Genomic DNA, 21993 nt, shown 5'->3' on the forward strand with positions numbered 1-21993 from the left:
ATCAAGAGATCCTAAAATTATAGATAGAATCTTGATAAGGAATGTGTGGTGATATATTGTGTTCCCCAAAATATTATCTAAGGATCAGAGGAAAAAGCTGCTTAAACATAAAAGTCAGGCAATGATAGTACACGCCTTTAATCCTAGCATTCAGGAGGCAGAGATCCATTCGGATCTCTGTGAGTTCAAAGCCACACTGGGGAACAGAGCCAGACAGGAAGTGATGTAGTTGGGCAGAAAGAGGAAGTGAGTTGGCAGAACAGAAAGGCATATAGGCATGGGTGTACAGGAAGTAAGTCTCTTTGGAGACTGAAGTGTCAGTGAGGTAAGGTTGGCTATGGCTTATCCTATTTCTCTGATCTCTCAGTTTTAACCCCAATATCTGGCTCCAGGTTTTTATTAATAAGACCTTTTAACAATTCATCTTATAAGAATGGAATATTTGCATAAAGTTAAAGTGTCTCCTCATCAAAATCTGTATTCATTCCAAAGAGAAAAACTGTAACTTCATAATGAAAGAGTTGATAGCCATCAACCAGGTGATCAAAGTTAGCATCCCCAGTAATGGGGGCAACCGTGGGAGAGGCATTTCTGATAAAATACAATGAGAAGATAGTGCTACTTCTGTGAGATCCCTGTTAGTAATGCAAAATGTGAGCCGGATCCTGAACACAAAAGCAAGACCAACTTAATTTGTGACATAACAGGGGATAATCTCAAAGATAATAACAAAAATATATTCTGTAATCTACAAATGTACCAAGATCAAGATAGTACAAGTCAAGGTAATCCTAGGACATCTTTCAACATTACAGAAAATGAAAGAGACACGACAAGTTGAATGTATCTTTCACAAATGGAGATATGGCTACAAAGGACATTTGGGACAGGGGCTATGAAACCCTGAAAAGTCTAGAATGAGGCTCTAGTGAAATGTATGTGTTCGTTTCCTGACTTTATGAGTATGTTTTTGGTTATATAGGACAGTTTCTGTGTTTAAATGATGGACCAAAATACTCAGAAGTTTGAGGTCATCAAAAAACAATTCATTAGAAAATTGGCAAAAGTGAACTAATTTTAGATTAGAAATCTTAATTTTGCTGTGTGTGGTTTTTTTTTTTTTTTTTTTTTGAAAAGAAAGGAAAAGAAAAAAGAATGCTTTTTATTTGGGCTAGGAAGAAACATTTTCTTTTTTTTATTTTTATTTTGCAATACAATTCAGTTCTACATATCAGCCACGGATTCCCTTGTTCTCCCCCATCCCACCCTCCTCACCTTCCCCCCAACCCGCCCCCCATTCCCATCTTCTCCAGGACAAAGCCTTCCCCGCAGACTGAGATCAACCTGGTAGACTCAGTCCAGGTAGGTCCAGTCCCCTCCTCCCAGGCCGAGCCAAGCGACCCTGCATAGGCCCCAGGTTTCAAACAGCCGACTCATGCAATGAGCACAGGACCCGGTCCCACTGCCTGGATGCCTCCCAAACAGGTCAGGCCAATCAACTGTCTCACCCACTCAGAGGTCCTGATCCAGTTGGTGACCCCTCAGCCATTGGTTCATATTTCATGTGTTTCCATTCATTTGGCTATTTGTCCCTGTGCTTTATCCAACCTTGGTCTCAACAATTCTCGCTCATATAAACCCTCCTCATTCTCGCTAATTACAACCATGGCTATGAGGGTGTTAGTAGGTTATATCAGTTGGGAGTTATTTCAGTCCACACTTAAAAGTCACCATTACTAAAAAAGTTTAGTTACAAAACTAGAATTCTTCCCAATGTATTCTGGGCCTAGTGAAAATTTATTTTACTCTCCATAATGGAAGTAAATAACTGGCTTGAATACAATCATATATGTGGTAAATACTTGTATATCACACAATTTGGGACAAATGCAAGAGCTTTCTGTTGTTATTGTCATTTGTTTGTTTTTATTTTCTTAAAAAGAATGGAATTTTTGTGGTAAAAATAGTACCTTAACTAGAATCATTCAAATAGACAATCTATGTCTTCATTTCCTCTTATTTTCAGTATATCAGTAACTTTGTAAATAAAACCATTTTTTTCATGTCCCAATCACACACTGACATACACACAGGAATATACATATTCTCATAATTAAACAAGAGATTCTTTGAAAACCATAGCAGCCACTGTTAGGACCCACTAAATCACTAAAGTGCTTCCATAGTCCAAGCTTGAGATAGAGCAGGTTCCCAGGCCCATATGGTTTTATAAGCCAATGACATCTGTTTACCATTGGCCATTTTCTAAGACCCACTTCCTACCACTTTTAAGAATCCCATCAAAGAACATCCATCTGGACTTCTAAGATGCAAATATTGCAAATTGCTCCTCTTTGGCAAAATATTTTGTTCTTCAAGTTCCTTGTTTTAAAAACCTGCACATCAAGGGCAGTAACAACATCCAAAGAAGAAACATCTCCAAGAAACAAATGGAGCAAGTTTTCACTATTGCTCTCACTAACTGGCTCTATGAATTGATCTCTCATGCTTTGCAAAGTTCTGGCTTGTAATCATTGCTGTGATGTTATTTAAAGATATTCTTTTCTAACCTCAAACAATATGGGCCTTTTAGTAAGAGCCTCTAAATGAACTAACAACCCTTAAAATTTGCAGAAATAAATATGGCTTGGAGAAGTGCCAAGTATCATCACCATTGGTGAAAGGATATTTGGAGCAGAAGTCTTCCCAGAAACCACATTCTGGAGAAATACTCTTGCATGAGTCTGTCTCACTGAGCTACAGCGGTGCCCAGAAAGAAGGAAGAGGTCTGGTTCCACAACCTAAAGGAACTGGGTCTGAAGTTCTGTTATTTGTTCTCATTACAACTAGGCAGGTGCCAAGACCTTTCATTTCATCACTTCAGTAAGATGTACAATGATAATAAGAGAGGCCACTTCTCTAGGGACACCATAATAATTGAAAGCCTGACAAAGAGTAGCCTTAAATAGCAGCTCCCATATGGTTTGCCGTTTGCATCCTTTTCTTCATACCTTTGGTCTTTTAAAGAATGGTGGCTGCAGTTTAATAATCTCCTTTCCAGAATAGGAGCAGTTCATAAGTTTAAAATGGATTTGTCTAGAAAGTACTGCTGTGCATTTTGTATCAACAAAACTTTAGCAGCTTGGCCGTGGGGGTCAAAGTAGCTTAGTCTATCTGCTTGACCCATAAGTACCTGATTTTGTCCTCAGAGCCCTTAAAAAAATGCTAGGTATGCTACTGTGTAGGCAATCCCAGTGCTAATGAGGACAGCTGGATCACTGTGGCTCACTTAACAGCCAGTCAGGTCTATGTGGTGACATCCAAGCCATGAGAGACCAAGGAGAATGGCTCCTGAGGAACAACTGCAGACATAATCTGATGTTTAACTATAAATGTCAAAATAGATGTCAAACCTAGCTGTTTATTGTTACATTCTTTGAAACCATGAAAAACACTATACATTTTGCTCTATCAAAACTTTGTTAGGCTTTCCTAGTAAGTCATATCCTAAGGATTCTGGACTCGAACTTAGGTGCTGACATTTCAGTGAAAAGACTTTTTATGAATAGTCAGCGAGAACAAAAAGCCATTTAACTGATGGTGCCCATGCCTCAGCTGCCATCTGGGCTGACATCCAGTGCTTCCAGACAGTCCACATCAACATCTCCTCCATCTACCAGATGTTAGAGCACATGGAGGAGCTGGTGCTGAAGAACCAGATCCAGGAGCACATCATTGTCATCAAAGATGGGTATAACCAAAGATGTCAGTGGCCTCCAGCATCTGCCCACTGGACCCTGCACTAAGAGACTTTGGAGGCTGCTAGAGGAGGTGTGGCAGCAGAGAAGGAATCTGCAGAGCCTGCAGTATCCCTGGAACAAGTTTAAATTTTTTTTTAAAAAAAGACATATCTTATGGGAAAGATGCATTAAAATGTATTAAAAAGTCAACTGGAGAAATTTTAAGAAAAGATGGTAGAGCAGAGCCACATGTTGGGTAGAGCAGCAAAACCACAGACAGCAAGGAAGGGTATGGGAACAATATGGGAGCCTGCTCTGTGTGCTGCCCCCCCACACACACACACAACACACTGTCCAGTTGCACAATCGATCTGGCTCTGAGCAACAGCAGGATGTCCAAGATGGAGAATTATAGCTGAAGTTTTCTCTGGTCCTGCCCAGCCCCACAGACCCTGAAGCCACTTGTAAAATAACCACTCAGAAGTTTATATTAATTAAAACTGCTTGGCCATTAGCTCAGGCCTACCACTGACTAGCTCTTACATTTAAATTAACCCATAATCCTTATTTATGTTTAGCCACTTGGCTTGGTACATTTTCTCAGTTCTGCTTTCATATCTTGCTTCCTCTGTGTCTGGCTGGCAACTCCTGACTCAGCCTTCCTTTTCCCAGAATCCTCCTCTCTGCTCATTCTGCCTATACTATACTTCCTGCCTGGCTACTGGCCAATTAGCATTTTATTTATCAACCAAATCAGAGCAACATACATTCACTGCATACAGAATGACATTCCCATCAGAGAATGTCATTTTTTTTCTGGATTGGGCTTCCTCAAAAGACTCCCATGGTCCATGCTGCTCCTAGAGGCCATGCTGGTAATCCTCCATGGTCCTTACTGCTGCCCAGGCAGTGTTGATACTCAAGGTCTTTTTGGATATCCATGGTCTGTGCTGCTGAAGGCCTTGTTGCTTTCCATAGCCTGTGCTACCTCTGGGGCCAAGTGGACTTCCATGGTTTTGATGTCCATGGGCCATGCTGCTGCAAAAGGCCATGATGATGTCTGTGGTCTGTGTTGCCGCTGGAGGTCATGTTGATGTGCATGGCCTATACTGCCACTGGAGACCATGCTGAGGTCTGTGATCCATATTGTGGCTGAGGGTCAAGCTGATGTCCATGGTCCTGATGGTCCTGTGCCTTCTCTAGAAACCATGTGGAAGTCCATGATCCTAGCTTCAGAAGACTGTAAAAGACAAGGAATCTTCTTTTTCAGTGGCGTGGAAGAGTGGAGACTCACAGTTGAGAATGATAGGCATGGAAGACTTATTCAGTGACAAGTTCTTCACCACTATGCCCCCAACCATTGACTCCAAATGAAAGAAACAGTCTAAACAGGAAGTCATTGAAGAGAACACTTAAAAATTGTGATAGAGATGGTGAAATACAGGTCTTCACAACTGATGGCTTCTGGCAGAGGTAGGGGTGGGTGGGAAAGGTCTTAGTTTTCTTTAAGGGGCTGGCCACTGGGACTTTGACCATGCTCCAGTGAGTATATGGGCAACACAAAATGGACTTAGTATTTTTTTATTTTTTTCTTCTTCAGTTTTTTTTTAGAGGATGTCACAAGTGAAATGGTAGACCTGGGAGGATTGGGAAGAGAATATGATTGGAGGGCATTATGTGAAATGCCCAAATAATCAATAAAAATACTGTTGGAGAAAACAAGAAAGGAAGGAAGGAAGGAGGGAGAGAGGGGAAAGGAAGAGAAGAAGGGGAGGAAGGGAGGGAGAGGGGAGAAGAAAGGAAGGATGGATGGAAGGAAGGAAAGAAGAAAGAAAGGAAGGAAAGAATCATAAAAGGAAGGAAGGAAAGAAAGAAAACCAATTATGACTCTACCTTGAAAAACCCATACCCACACATGAATGTGTCTTATCTCTTCTCTGGGCATCTGTTAACTTCTGTGCTTAAGATCTATGACAAAAATGTACTTAATAAACTCCAGTTTTGCTTCAAAAACAATCATTTTACTGTATTTCCTGTGCCAGCTTTGTTCTATGAACCTCATTTAGTCATAGAAGAACCTATCAGGTATTATTGTCTTCACTTCTAGAAAGAAGAAAGCCATCCTTTGTAAGGTACAACACCTCTGCTTTTGCATATCACAGAGTTTGAGCCAACATTCAAATACAAACCCACTTGGAGGGCCACCAGGCAAAGTCCTGTAGGTCCTGTTCCTACTCAGACATGACAGCCTCAGAAGTGATAGCAACTGCTCTGAAGAAATGATTAGCAAAGTTGCCAGCCTGCCGTGATGCCAAGGTTACTTAAGCCCTCTAACAGCTCATACAAAAGTGTCTGTCATTTCTTTGCATCTCAAAAAATACCTGAATGGCAATAACAAGGTAATGGCATTATCATGTAAGTAAAATGATAGTAATAAATAAAAATCACCATTTAAATATTTTGAGAACATTTCTTTTTTAGATTAAATGGTTAGCATTGCCAAAAAGAAAGCCATTGGCATGACAATGCTTACATCTGTTTTATTCCTTTATTACATGTTGTTTGTAACTGAGGCTTTTCTGCTATTTTCTAGGGAATTGAGTGAGTGACGTTTTCATTCACTAGAGAGCAACTCCTGGAAGTACTGCTATTGCTGGTACTGAATAGATAATTTGGAAAGGGCTGACAGACAAGTCCTATTCCAGATCCCATTGTTAACAAAGAAAGAGTAGAATGACAACCGTGGAGGTCAGGTACCTGACCTGATTCTTGTGATACCACAATTCGTAGAAAGTTTGACTTCCTGAAGTATGAAAGAAAACTGTTGTCGTTAAGTAGGTTAGGGTACTGGGGTCTTGAAGTTCTATACTGGAAGAGCAAGTAGGTTTTGGCATGAACTTGGCAAGAATAAAGTAGGCAAAAGTCTTGTGAGATCTGCCAAACCATAACCTGAGCCTGGTTTGAGGCCGAGGCCGTGCACAGAACAGACCACGGCAAGGCCAAGTGCGTCAATTTAGTCTAATAGTCTGTTGTCAGGGGTGGATAAAAGATGTCTCTTTTTGGCTATTTATAATACTAAAAATGTGTGGATTGGTGATGGTTAAAATGTATTTATCCCTATGTGTTTGTTGACAATCCACGGGCTCTACTGCTATTGTTTAGGAGGGAGTGAGGTCTCTGACTTCTATTTGCAGCCTCTTTGGCATAGAAATGACATGGTTGATGTTGAAAGCTGTGGTTTGGTGTTAGTGGCACCTTGGTCCAAGTGTTTCTTGGCCCACAGTGATGTATCCTGGACAATTTAGTTAATCCCTTTCATGTGTTCAGGGACTAGGAGTGTTTGAGCAGTGTTTTAAGGGCTAATAATATTTTCCCTTATATTTTAGTCTTAGGCTTCAGTGAATGAACCCAGGCGTGACTGAGCCTTGTAAGAGAATCTACCAGAATTTTATTCTAATATTCCAAATAAAAGAACTTTTGGAGTCCTGATATGAGTACCACATAGGTTTCTAGACGACTCTTATATTGGTGGTGGTGGGCAGTAGTGGTAGTCAGGCCTGTTTTTAACCACTGTTCAGTTTAAGAGTCATTATTGCCAACATGTGATGCCTATTGGATCTCTGGAGCCGGTGGTCATATTATCATGAGGCTTTTACTCTACAGGTGATCTTTTATGCAGTTTCAGTTGGTTATCCAAACATGGCAGATTAATGAGTCTTAGAGGTCCACGGGTAGATTGATAAAGCCACACAATTATAAGATAGCTATTGCTTCCTGAAGAACTCTGTGACTAGTAAATATATGTGTGGACTTTTATTTTGAATATGTAACAGAAACAAAAGGGTCTAAACATTTTAAACGGTTTACACATATTTAGAAAATGTAGTGAATAATTTCTGCCATTGGCTCAGCATTATCAGTGGCTGATGAAGCCATAATAAAAAGATAATCATTGACTAGTGATATCATTATTCAGGTCCTATCAAGGGAACCTTGTTGTTGAGATATCATGAGTATAGCCTCCATGCCATGTCTAGAAAACACTGCCTAGCAACAGGCATTTTGGTGCTCAGTCTCTTACAATCTTTCTGCCTCTTTTTCCCTGGGCCTTAGATGTAGGGCTTGTATTGTAGATGTATCAGTTGGCCCTGGGCACTCTATGGCCACTTACTTTCTGCAGTTTGAACAGTTGTATAATCTGTGTACTAACCCCTATCTGCTGGGAAAAAAAGAAACTTTTTTGATGAGGGATAAGAGTTACCCTTATCTGTGAATATAAGAACAAATATTTAGAATACAGTTAGAAATTATAATGATTTAGGAAATGGTACTAGTAGGTTTTCCTATAGGGTCTATGATCTCTCCATCCACTAGTAGTTGACTAGTTTTAAAGTATCAGGCATGGATCATCTCCTATTAAGTGGGACTTAAGTCCAACTAGACAGTTTTTGGTTAACCCTAAGTTAAAAGTGCAACTATTGTACCATTGAGGACATCTTGCTGGGCTGGTAATTATTGTAATTTGTAGCCTTTAAAACTGAGTATGATTATCAATTGCTTTTCTCCCTTGGCAGTTCGCATAGTTCCTTCCAATATTATGAGAGCTAGTTCCCAGGTAGAAGGCCTTCTAGGTCAATTCCAGTTTGAATTCTCCAAGTCCACTGTCTTAAGTACATAGTTTCATCTGCAAGAGGGCCTTACGCTCAAGGTCCAGGAGGCAGCCAAGGGCAATGACAAAAGTCCATATTGTCTTGTTTTGAAAATTCTCTGGATTCCCCTGACCAGTACTCCAAAGGATGATTCTCATGCCTGGCAATGGGGATCTGTTAGAGAGTATATGGCTATTGAAGAGAGCATTGTCAACCCATGTGGTGTAATGCACACATGCACACACATGCACACACACACATGCTTGAATTGTATGTGTATTTTGGAGTAAGCTCATAAAATGATATGCTTCTCTATGGCTTTTTCAACATCCTTGGTGTTCTTTATATCTACTTCTCCCTCCTTTCTCTATATTATCCTCTCCCCTACTTCAATTAAGTGCCATCTCTCTTTTCCCCTCCCCATTTCTCACTTAAGAAGTTGACCTGTTGGGACTCTATCTGTGGACATATCAGTGAGCTTATCATTTATGTGAACAAATGCTTCATATAAACCAGGTGAAGGAGAAAAGCTTGCAGAGGTTTCAGTTCATGGCTGCTTGGCCCCATTCCTTTGGAACAGACATATCCTGGTGAAGAGGACGTGGCAGTGGTTCTCATTGTACCTGGGAAACACACAAATAGGAATGAGGCGGGGTCTCAATATCTCCTTCATAGAAACATGCCCAATGGCTGAACGTCCTTCCTCCAGAGCCAAGCTCCTAAAGGTTCCCCCTCCTTGTAATAAAGTCAGAGGATAGTTACCAAGCCTTGAAAACATGGCCTGTGAAAGATAATTAAAATCCAAGTCACAGTCAAACATTAGGCAGACACCAGAAAATCCTGAAGAAGAAGGAGAAAAAGGATTGTAGGAGCCAGAGGGGTCAAGGGTACCACAAGAAAACATAGAATCAACTAACCTGGGCTCCTAGGAGCTCATAGAGACTGTATCGACAACCAGGGAGCCTCCACGGAACTGACCTAGTCACCCTGCATATATGTTACAGTTGTGTAGCTTGGTCATCTGTGGAACTCCTAATAGTGAGAACAGGGGCTATCTCCAAAGCTTTTACTGGCTTTTAGGACACTGCTTCTCACCCTGGGTCACCTAGCCCAGCCTTAATATGTGGGAAGCTGCTTAGTCTTACTGCAACTTGATATGCCATGTTTTGTTGATACTCATGGGAGACCTGCCCTTTCCTAAACAGAATTGAAAGAGATGTGGATTGGGGGATGGGCATAGAGAGGGTGAAGGTGGGACAGGGAGAAGAGGAGGGAGAGGAAACTGTGGCTGGGATGTAAAATAAATAAATAGGTAAATAAATTTATTTTAAAAAATCCAAGTCATAATGATGGTTGCATTTATCATCTGGTTTTTGCTTGATTTGCTCAGTGGAGGCAGAGGATAGGTAAGAGTCTCATGTATTTGCCCAAAAGGTATCTTTTTTATGGAGATGCCTCAGGCTGATGCTCTTTCCTTGTTGAATACCAATTTCTAAAGATTCTTCTCTGGAAATTGATCCCACTTCTCCATGACTGTTTGCCACTGTTACTATTTGTTGTGGGATGTCTTTCTGTACACTGTGAATATGTGTTGCTTTGCTCTGATTGATTGACAAATAAAGCTGCATTGGCCAATGGCAGGGCAGGATGGAGTGAGGCAGGAAAATCCAAGAGAGATAGTGAAAGTACAAAGGAGAGTGAGAGGAGACACTAAACTATCGTCCAAGGAGCAACATGTAATGGCACTCAGGTAAAGCCATGGAACACGTGGTGATACATAGATTAATAGAAATGGGTTAATTTAAGATGAAGAAGCTAGCTAGCAAGTAGCCTATCATAGGCCATACAGTTGGCAATTAATATAAGCCTCTGAGTGATTATTTTATAAATGGTTGTGAGACCTCAGGGCTGGGAGGGACACAGGAAAAGTTCCAGCTACAACTATTCTGTTATTCAGTGCTGTCCATTGACTTCCTTAAGCTACATCCACGATTTCCAAATATCTCCTTTCTTAAAGCCCCTTGAAATGATTGCCAGCTCACTGTGTTTACTGTTTTCTGTTGATTAGCTGATTGACAAAGAATAAGGCTCTTCATTTTCATGAAATTTTAAAACAAAGCTGTGATTTATCCCAGATCTCATGTTTTGAGTTTATATTTATATACTATCACAGTCAGATTTGTTCATTAGAATTTGACTGTAGGGCTGGAGAGATGACTCAGCACTTAAGAGCACTGATTGCTCTTCCAGACAACTTGGGTTTGATTCCCAGCACACACATGATGGCTCACCACCATCTGTAATTCCAGTTCCAGGGAACAGACACCATCTATTGTCCTCCATGGACACCAGGCAAGCAAATGTTGCACAGACATACACAGACAAAGCACTCATAGACATAAAATAGAAATCAAAATAACTTAAAAAATAAATTAAAATTTGAAAATTACATGTGCCCAATAATCACTAAGCGACAATTATTTTCCTAACTTTACAGGAATATAAGTGTATACTTTGTCTTTAAGACTGAGGAATATCTATTCAGGAATTCAATATTGTTCTCCAATGTCTCAGTCTGTGTTAAAGGCAATGACTACTAGAGACCAAAAGTAGTGTGAGAAGAGACCTGTTGATGATGATAGTGACAGTCGTATAGTGATGTGGTAGGGAGCTTCAGGGAAAATACACTTAAAATACTAATTAAGTTAAATGATAATAAGACATATTTAAAACATAAGGAAAAAATGCTCAAGCCTAGTATGAGTGTAATGCTTTTAGCCACGGAGATTAAAGTTGAGGAAGAAAATTTTAGTGTATGTTTAAAAAGTGAAAAGAATCCTGATGAGTCCTTCTTGAGGACTTGTATTATGTTAACTTCTGGGGAAAAGTTTCTTAGTGGGAGTGGGAAAAGAGGAGAATTCTTAAATAAATGGGCCTGTGATTATGAACACAATGTGAAAAGCTCATTCCCCACTGACTTCTAGCATTTTGCATGTGTTCCTCATTAGCTGTATTAGCTAACCTGAATTTTTGATGAGTTAGTCAAAATAGGACATCGATTTCAGATAAAAGTAATACCTGGAATGCAAAAATGTATTCTGCCAGTTTCCCAACATTTTGCTCTATCAGAATCAGAATCGGTTCAAGACTTTTCATCTAAATAAAAGAGGTGACATATTTCTAAAGAGACCAAGTGACAAATGAGGAATAGCTTACAGATATTGTGGATATACATAACGATTAGAAACTATTTTTTTGTGAGTTATGTGTAAATACATAAGGAACATATGGACTATATTTCTCTGGCAATACACCCCAGATTGAAAATTAAAAAGAAAAAAATAACCACCTTGGCAAAAATCTGACAATAGTTTGCCAAACCTCAACAGTTGGAAAAATAGCTTGAAACATTTAAGGAACCCAAACATGGATGAGTTTGCCCTAGTTAGAAGGCCTTTTACGGTCAGACGAATGTGGGTAATAGTGGAGGAGGCAGGGTGGGGAAACAAATCATGAATAACACATGGCTTGGCATCATTCCAGTCAATTTAACAGAAACTCAAATTAAAATATTCCACAGAATGTACCTGACTCAAGCTTTCACACCAAACAAACTCAAGAATTCCCATGGTTAGTTGACCCAATTTGAAAAGTTTTAACAAGTTAGCATCTCCATATTGTCTGGCACTCTACTCTGTTAAATATATATTCTGGACTTAGCAGGATTTCAAGAAGCCTGAGCAGGCAGGTGGGCAGATAGGGAAAATCACGTGACTAGCAATTCTTCATTGGAGGGGAGATTAAGAGGATTCTGGGTATATCAGAAGTGAAATTCTATGTCTAAAATTAAGTACTGTACCCACAGAGAAGAAAATGTTAGTAAGCTTTAGATACTTAGTAAATCTGGATTAAGAGCTTTAGGTATGCAGGTTTGCAAAGATGAGACAAAATGGAAAGAAGCTGTCATGACCAGAAATAGTAACCAGGAGAATACTGAAGAAACTGAGCACAAAACTGAATCTCTTAAGGAATCCTGAAGACATAAAAATTAGTCAGTCAGGAACTTTTTGCTCTGATTCCCTTAAGAGATGGATTAAAAATCAAACACAGATAGATGATAGACAAACACAGACAGATGATAGACAGGCAGGCAGACAGACAGACAGATGATAGATATTATTTTCAATTTTCCCTACTAAAATTATATTTTTAAACTCAAACACATTTAGGTAAAGTTGAAGCCTTAAATTGGTTGAAAATAGCAAAGGACATGCATTTTTAGTGTGCTTCAACATCTAGGTCTCCTGAATTGTACTGTAGAAACTTGAACAAAATTGAAGAAGATAAGCCAAGCCTCTGAGGTATATATATTTGATAATTCATGGAAATGTGAAAACCAAAAGATAATAATGATTACTTCTATTTTCAAAGCAGGTAAGAGTATATAATGGTAGTTTTATGATTAAACATGAGTAAAACTAAATAATATTTTAGAATCTATATGATTTTAAAATATGTTCACCTCTCAGGGGATTTTAGGATATAAACTGTTTAACTTATTGAAGCTTCCCTAAGAGGGAACTGGCTACCAGTGGATAATTTCTCACATTCATAATTCTGAAAGGATTCGGAGAGACAGTAATGGCTATGGAATAGTAACTAGTATAAAGTTTCAACTGCCTTCAAATAAATAATTATGAGATAATTCAAAAACATTTTAAATGAGCAGAAGGGTGAACTTATCTGAAGTGCGTGTGTGTGTGTGTGTGTGTGTGTGTGTGTGTGTGTGTTAAATTCTTCACACTGAGTAGCTATCAGTCACTTTCTCTTCTCAATTATCATTTTCTAATTCAATGTTTATGGCAGGATGACCCTGAGCCAAGGTCAGAAATGAGAAAGTTGCAGGTGAGTGTTGAGGAAGGGCACAGCCATGGGCATGAAAAAGCTAGTGTTGTACTCTTCAACAAACCAGCCATGCCATCGCACACGCTCTTCCTGACAGCTTGTGCTATGGATATTAGATTTACTACAAACTGCATACCACAATTGCATGAACCAGTTCTTGGTAATAAATCAATCAGTTGATTAATACATTGATCCTGCTCATTCTGTATTTCTAATAGAAAGCTAAACTAGATTTTTTTATCTAAGCTTTAAATATATATATATTATAATAATATATATATTATAAGAGCTCTTGCAAGATGAATACTAGACGAAAGGAGCCAGGTGGCTCCTCAAAAAGCTGACAAATGCCAGAGTCCATGAGAAGTTGGAGAGATCAGAAACAACCTTCTGTGACCACCTGAAGAAACCTAGGCCACTGATGACTTCATCTTGACTCTCAAAAGTTATTGGACAGATGACCTCCCAAATTACAAAAGAACAAATTTCTGTTGCTTTATGCCACTTGCTAAGGAGACCAATGCATACACAAGGAAAGCTGGCTAGGTTTTGGTTTTTTTTCACAGAGATCACCACAGTCCCATCGGGTCCAGAAGTGTGTCTAAAGTAAACAAATTCATGCAGTGTGTGAGATTGCAGAAGTTGTCGATATCTCCTTGAGGTAACGGTCACTTGGCAAGGTTTTTTGCATCTGTAGGTATAGATTAAACACATTTTCATGAGATGATTTTTACTCAGATAAATACGAGGCAGAACATTATTAAAATAGCAAAAGCAGAAAATTCGAAAGTGAAGAACTAAGGAGGGAGTAAGAGATGCTTATAAACTGGAACATAATCCTACATACCTGGCTAAATGGGGGCAATAGGCTGATAATGAAGTGTAAAAAGGAATCTGAGGTCCTGATGTTGGCTTTTTTGCACGGTACTAAAGATTTTTAACTTAATACTATGGAATTGGGAACTCTGCAGAGTTTTTCAAAGCAGTCAAAAGATCACAAAGTATTATTTTATTGGTAGTTTAAGATGCTAGGTAAGTAAGAAATTGAATGGGGTCAGACAGCAATCAGGAGCCCATTAGGCAGACACTGGCAACACTCTCGGTGGCATATACAACAGAAGTGACAAAGAGAGGAACGCAGGGTTATTTCTGAGGTGTAACTGACCAAATAAATATTAGGAATGAGAACTATTTCAAGGTACTTTCCTGCAACAGTAACACAAGTTAGCAAACAATGCCATTAACTGAAAAAGGTATGATAGAACAGACTTGAGAAATGTTTACACAATCCATTGACTTCTTAAATATTTACTATCCACCTACTTTGTCCGGGATCTGGGCTACTGGCATTCAATAATATCCCAGGCCCTTGAGGAGGTCAAGCAGTACACCCAGGGTGAAGAGGGAAACAAGTCACTGAGGGACTATTCAACTTTTTGTTTAGTTTTGTTTTGACTTTTGAGTAGGCATGTAATATAGAAAGGTGAGATAGAGGGTAAAGAGGCTGTTATTGGGACAAGAAAGAGTAACCAATGTGAAGTGAGAACCTCCACTGTTAACAAAAGGTTAAACTGGTTAACAACATTAATATCACCCTAATCACAACTGGAACTTACTAATTTTTTAAAGTTGACTGATTCGCCAATATTGTGGACTTCACATACAGATGGCACACATAAGTACCTCCTCTTATGAATATTCCATCCTTTTATGGTCTTTTTGGTGGGGCAATTTATTGTCATTAAAAAGCTGCTCGCAAAGGTGGTACTGTAGGTAGAATTTTTCATCAGGACTGCTGGCCAGCTCCCAAATAACTACACAGAGATTTGATGTGATAGCTTAGGCTTGTTATTAACTAGCTCTTACAACTTTAATGTGTATTTCTTATCTAAGTTCTTGGCTCATGGCTTGTTACCTCATTTTTGACATGTCCAGCTTCCTCTGTATCCAGCTGACATCTCCTAAGACTCTGCCCTTCTTCCCAGTGTCTTCTTAGTCTGGCTTTCCTGTCTAATCTCTTCCTGCATAGCTAAGGCCAGATAGTTCTTTATTAATCAGTGAGAGTAATAAAATACACATTTACAGTGTACAAAGATTATTCCATAGCAGTGGTACTGCACCAAATGACTCCTACCCAACATGAATGCTATAAGGAAAATATTTTAACAGATAAGAAAACTCACTATTCCTAATTTCACAGACTGAAACTGGTATTTTGGAACTTAAAACACAAGTTCTACTGCATTCAATATGTAAACTGCCTTATAAGCACACAACTTAAAATCCTGAAACAATCAACACATAGATATCTTTTGGTATATTTGACTTGTTGCTGGAGAATTTCTCTCCAGCTTCTGCTGCCAAGTCCTGCCAGTCCCAGAGCCCACTTACAAAATAAACACACAGACTCTTACATTATTTAAACTGCTTGGCCATTAGCTCAGGCCTATCATTGTCTAGCTCTTACTCTTATATTTTGCCCATTTCTATTAATCTTTACTTTGCCACATGGCTCGTGGCTTACCGGTACTTTACATCTTCCTTGTCCTGGCGGCGGCTCCAGGTGATCCCCTTTCCTTCCTCCTTTCTCAATTCTCCTCTCTGTTAGTCCCACCTATACTTCCTGTCAGAGTATATTCACATATAGCGATATCCTCAGCACTTCCCCTTTTCTTCTTTTTTAAAAAGGAAGGTTTTAACTTTAACATAGTAAAATTACATATAACAAAACAATTATCAAGCAAGAATTACAGTTACAATATTAAAGAAGATATCCTATCTATCTTATATTTGTGAGTTTAAGGTTTTATATCTAACTTATCTTTTACCATAACTAAGGAAAATTGTAAGTATCTAGTCTTTAGCCACATCAAAGACCTCAGAAGGATATACTACTACCTGAGAAATGGGAGAAGGATGCAAGCAACTTTTGGGAGTCTTGCAGGGTAGACAGAGACAGCTGACAGCCTGAATAGTTATCCAAAGTTCCTCTGTAAAGTTGGGGCATCTGTCTTCAGCCCACAGGCCTAGAGTCTCTCAGTCACTTTTTTCTGTGTCCTGTAGAATGTCTGGCAGTTTCCTCTGCAAAGCAGGAATCTGAAGGACCATTTTGTCAAGCAAAGTTCAGTGGTCACCTTCCTATGGGTCCTGCATGTCCAGTTGATCAAGCAGTCTAGGCAAGAACAGTTTCTTGCCCAAATGGCTATTTTTGCCAAGGTGAAGATAAACTCCATATGGAGTGTCTTCAATGTCCATACTCCTCTCTGAAGTAAATCAGTGCTGTCAGGAGCAGACATGTCTCACTGTCCAGAAAGTCTAAATTTTTAAAATATTTTAAATGCTATATTCTGTAGGTCTTTGAAGTGTTTGAAGACTACCTATGTATCTGAAATATATCTATGTGTACCTAGAAGACTTAACTAACATAGCTACAAATATGATTATCATAGATGATTAATTATTAATCTATTTTTAATTATCCATTACAATTTTAATTGAGTTACATAAACATAATACCTCAAACAAGAATAGAAATATATATATATACAGTATAACAAAATTAAGTTTAAATTTGTATCAATAAACTAAAGTCTATAGCAATGTAAAACATTTTAAACAAGTTGTTACTCTTTAAAAGTAGGTTCATTAATCTATCCTTTCATCCTATCATATCTAAACTATCCCCCTTATTTTTTAGAAAGAGATTGTATTATAATCAACCTGCTTTAAATAAAAATATTGGTTTTTGTCTGTCCCACACCAGAGGGCTCTTCTGATTTGGGACACAAGAATCTCTTAACCATTTTGTTTAAGCAATATGTCTAGGTTTAGAGGGGGAGTGATCCAATTCATTCTCTAAAGCCAGCTTGATTCAGTTCTTTAGGGAAATAATAAAATATTTCTATCACCAAATTTTGCCATATTTATAGAGATTGCCTTTTGTTAGTTTAAAGGAGATCAAGGTCCTCAATTAGAGATGCTATGCCTTTGGAATTCAATGTGTATGTAGTTCTTTTTAATGAAGGCAAACAATTGAACACAATATTAAGCTGAAAAAAAAGTCACAGTATGTGTTATAGGGATGACTCAGTAGTTAAGAGCATTTGATGTTCTCACAATGGACCCAGAGGATCCATATGGTGTCTCACAGCCATGGTAACAACAGTTTCTGTAGTCTGACACCCTCTTATAACCTCCCTGGACACCAGGTATAAATGTGCTACACATATGCACATTCATCATTTGCATTAAATTAATAAATACATTTTTAAATTCATAGTGTACATAATATGATGATTTCTGTGTGTGTTTGTGTGTGTGTGTGTGTGTGTGTGTGTGTGTGTAACATATGTATATATAAACCACTAACTCCATTTAGTGCTCGCCATATGTGCATTATTTTGGGGCAATCCACTGGAACATGGGTAATCTAACAGTGACCACACCCCAAAAGAAGGATGATTATCCCTCCTCTAGCAACTATCAACTGCCAATCCAACCTAGCTTGGGGGTGGAGCTTATGAGTTACGCTCCATATACACTGAAATTTTGACAGTATCTTTCTTTTAAAAATATTTTTTGTTGGTTTTGACATGCAAGGACCATCTGGTGTATTTGTTACCCTTCACTTTGCATGCATACCCTGAAAAGATTAACCAACTATTCATCTATTTTTCTTGATCATTCTTATATTCTCTCTCTGCTTATATAAAAATCTCACCTTTAGCCAAAAAGTTTGCTTCATAAATGCTGAGTAAATAAAAATCCTTCTAACTACTGATTTTTGTCACATTTTTTTCAGCCCTAATGTGTAGCTGAAAGTTTTCCTGTGTGCTGCCTGGTCTGCAGCCGCTCAGACCCAAGTAAACACACAGACGTTTATATTAATTAAAACTGCTCAGCCTTTAGCTCAGCTAAGGCTTACTATTTACTAGCTCTTACACCTAAACTCAGCCCATTTCTGTTAATGTGTAATGTTGCCACATTTTCCATGGCTTTGCCTGTGTGCCATTACATGCTGCTCCCTGGGCGGTGGGCTGGTGTCTCCTGACTCAGTCTTCCTCTTCCCAGAATTCTCCTTGTCTGCTTATCCTGCCTATACTTCCTGCCTAGCTACTGGCCAATCAGCATTTTATTTTTTATTTTTTTTCAATCAGTATTTTATTAAACCAGTGCACAAAAGCATTATCCCACAGCATTTCCCCTTTTCTGTTTAATTAAGGAAGGTTTTAAAGGTTTTAATATAGGAAGGTTTTAACTTTAACATAGTAAAATTACACATAACAAACAGTTATCAGCAAGGCTTACAGTTACAATATCTAGTCTATTATATTTGTCAAAATTAAAGAAAATTATCTATTCCATATCTGTGAGTCTAAAGTTTCATATCTAATTTATCTTTATCATAACCAAGGAAAATTATAACTATCTAGTCTTCAACTACATCAAAGACCCCAGAAGGATATAGTATTACCTAAGTAAACAAGAAATGCATTGTAAGCAACTTACAAAATTCTGGAAATGATAGAGACAGCTACCTGCCTGGACAGTCATCCAAAGTTCCTCTGCAACATTGGGGCATCCATCTTCAGCCCATAGCCCTAGTCTCTTAGTCACTTTTTCCTGTGTCCTGTAGAATGTCTGACAGTCTCCTCTGTGAAGCAGGAACCTGAAGGACCATTTTGCCTTATTTTGGCAAGTTTAGTGGTCACCTTCCTATGAGTCCTTCATGTCCAGTTTATACAACATTTTTTCAGCAGTCCAGGCAAGTACAATTTCTTGCCCAAATAGCTATTTTTGCCAAAAAGAAGATAAACTCTATATGGAGTGTGTTCGATGCCCATCCTTCTCTTTGAATTAAATCAGTGCTGCCAGGAGCAGATGTGTCTCACTGTCCAGAAAGTCTAAGTTTTAAAACATTTTAAATGTCATATTCTGCAGGTCTTGGAAGTGTTTGAAGATTGCCTACCTAATTGATTACAAGGTCAACTTGTAATCACACAGACACAATATTATAATAAGGAATAGATCCCTAATACTTCATTCTTTTCATAAAATGATCACAGTCTCTATTAAAATTATTGATTTGTCATTAAGCCCTAAACTTGAAAACTGCACAATATGAAGCTCTTAAATTAAGTCCATAAGAAACACATGGTTTGTTGAAGACACTTGTGAAAAAGATATCTGTGGATAAAAGTGAATAGCAATGGGCTTCTTGAAGAAAGAGTGTGTGATTCTTACAAAGCAAACAGAATTTGGGGTCAGGAAATCTGAACAGGTGTCCCTACTCTGCCATATATGAGGTCTTTGGCTTTACTCTAGCCACACATTATTTTCACACCTAAATGCACCCATGAGCAAAATACTATTAGTCATAACCCCCTCATCAATGCCTTGAAAAAAATACAGTCATCTGTCCAAATGTACAGTCATTGTTACCTAGTAAGCACTCCATATATATTTAGTTATTAATGTTAGTGTGAAATAAACAGGAGGTACGCAAGTGTATTCAGCAGAATTTTGGACAATATTCTCTATAGTGGTTTTACTTGTAAATGTGTTGGGGAAAAGAGTATTTAAGACACAAGAACCAAGAGAAGACAATCTGAGGAAGCCATGTGGGCTGTCAGGAGGTCAACTGAAGTCAAGAAGCCAGGCCAGAGTGTTGTAAGTGTCGGTGCACATCAGGAAGCCATGGCAATAATGCAACTGTGTGCAGTCTCCTGCCAGAACTCTGAGGAACTGGCAGAGCAGACAGCTTGTGAGTCACTGGTAGTCAACTTGCTGTAAGTGAGAACCACCTGCAGTTAAGACAAGTGTCTCATTGAATTTGTTAGAGCAGGAAAAAACTCAAGGATCTCTTTGATGCAAAGTACACAGTCCTCAATGCTGGCTGGCAGTGCTTTCGAGGAATTTCTTCCTGCTGCACATATATCATATCAAAGTGTCTCTTCTATGCTTTCTTATGAAGGAAAGTAGGATCAGGGAACTAGATCTTCATGTAGTGAATATCCTGCATTTAGTGCTTCCCTTTTCTAAGACTCATTTCAGTTTTTAAATTATGTGTCGGTTTCCATGTGGGTATGCATATGAGTGTAGATGCCTGAAGAGAACAGAAGAGGGGGTAGGATTCCTTGGAGCTGGAATTACAAATGGTTGTGTGTGACCCACCAGATGTGGTTGCTGTGAACCAAATTTGAGTCATCTGCAAGAGCAACAAGTGCTCCTAACTGCTGAGACATCTCTCCAAACCTAACCCCAACCTATTTACAAAATTAAAGGGAAATTTTAACGTCCTAAGAAAACTGTAGATGCCAAAGTTCTATCTCAGGTATAGACATGCAAACCTAAACTGAATTTTCTAAACCATAACACTACTGCCACTCCCAATCTATTTTCCTTCTCTCCATCTTTTCCAGAGAAGCTTTCTTATTATCAAAGTTAAATCTGGGCCAGAAAGTTTATTTAATGGGTACAGGTGCTTATCATTTGGGCCTGAAGACTTGAGTTTGATCCAGGGACCCCTGTATAGATGGAAAAAAAAGAACAAATTCCATAAAGTTGGCTTCTGACATGCACATGCACGCACCATTTCCTGCATGCCTACACACACACACACACACACACACACACACACACACACACACACACACACTGTGATGACAATAAAATTATAATATTTATACAAGTTAAATCTTATATATTGACACCTAAAAATTCTTTGTCTCAGTTTTTTTCCCTGTTAAAGCTACTAAATCTTGATAGTTCTCTATTCTCTTCTAACTATTTCTAAATAAGTCTTCAATTTCCTTTTATGTATTTATATTCCAATTTCAATAAAAGCCTCAAATCTCTTCTATATTTTCTAAAATTTTACTAATAGAAAAAAAGGAACACTAATACACTGCTTCTGGGACTATAGTTTAGTCCACCCACTGTGAAAATCAATATAACAGTTCCTCAAAAATTAGAAATGCAAAGACATATGATACAATTATACCACTCCTGTGTATAAATACTCACAGGAATCATCTAATATTCACCAGTGGTACCTGTATATTCATGTGCATTGGGACACAATTCACAATAGCTAATTTGTGAAATCACTTATGCATCTATCAATAGGTGAATGGATAAAGAAAATGTGTGTATGTGTGTGTACACTCACATTAACACAACAGTTTTATTGGGACATAGAGACAAAAATCCATTATTTGCAAGAGAGTGGGAGAAACTTGAGATCGTTATGTTAAGTACAATAAGACTCAGAGAGACAAATGGCTCATGTTTTCTCTCATATATATATATATATATATATATATATATATATATATATATATATAACTTCTTTCATTTATATATGACATAAAAACATGGAAGTAGATGAGTGGTTGTTTGTGTAAAGGGAATGGAAGAGTGGAAGAAAGGGACAAGAAGAGTAACATTAAAGTGAATATTAGCAAAGTATCTGATAAATATACATGAATATGTCAAAATAAAGCCCAGAATTCTCTAAAATAAAATAGTGTGTAAGTGAATAACTATGTAGTTGATAGTGGAAAATGAAAGTGTAAAACCCTAAGTGAAGCTCCTCTGTTTCAAAATGGCCCCTCTGGCTGGAGGGAAAGTCACAGAGAGTGCATAGTATTTGGGACGGGGCATGCGTTTGAGTAACAATCTTAAGCTAGTTGTGTGAT

The sequence above is a fragment of the Peromyscus eremicus genome, chromosome 12 (genome assembly GCF_949786415.1).
Source record: "Peromyscus eremicus chromosome 12, PerEre_H2_v1, whole genome shotgun sequence".
In the NCBI taxonomy this organism is placed as follows: domain Eukaryota; kingdom Metazoa; phylum Chordata; class Mammalia; order Rodentia; family Cricetidae; genus Peromyscus; species Peromyscus eremicus.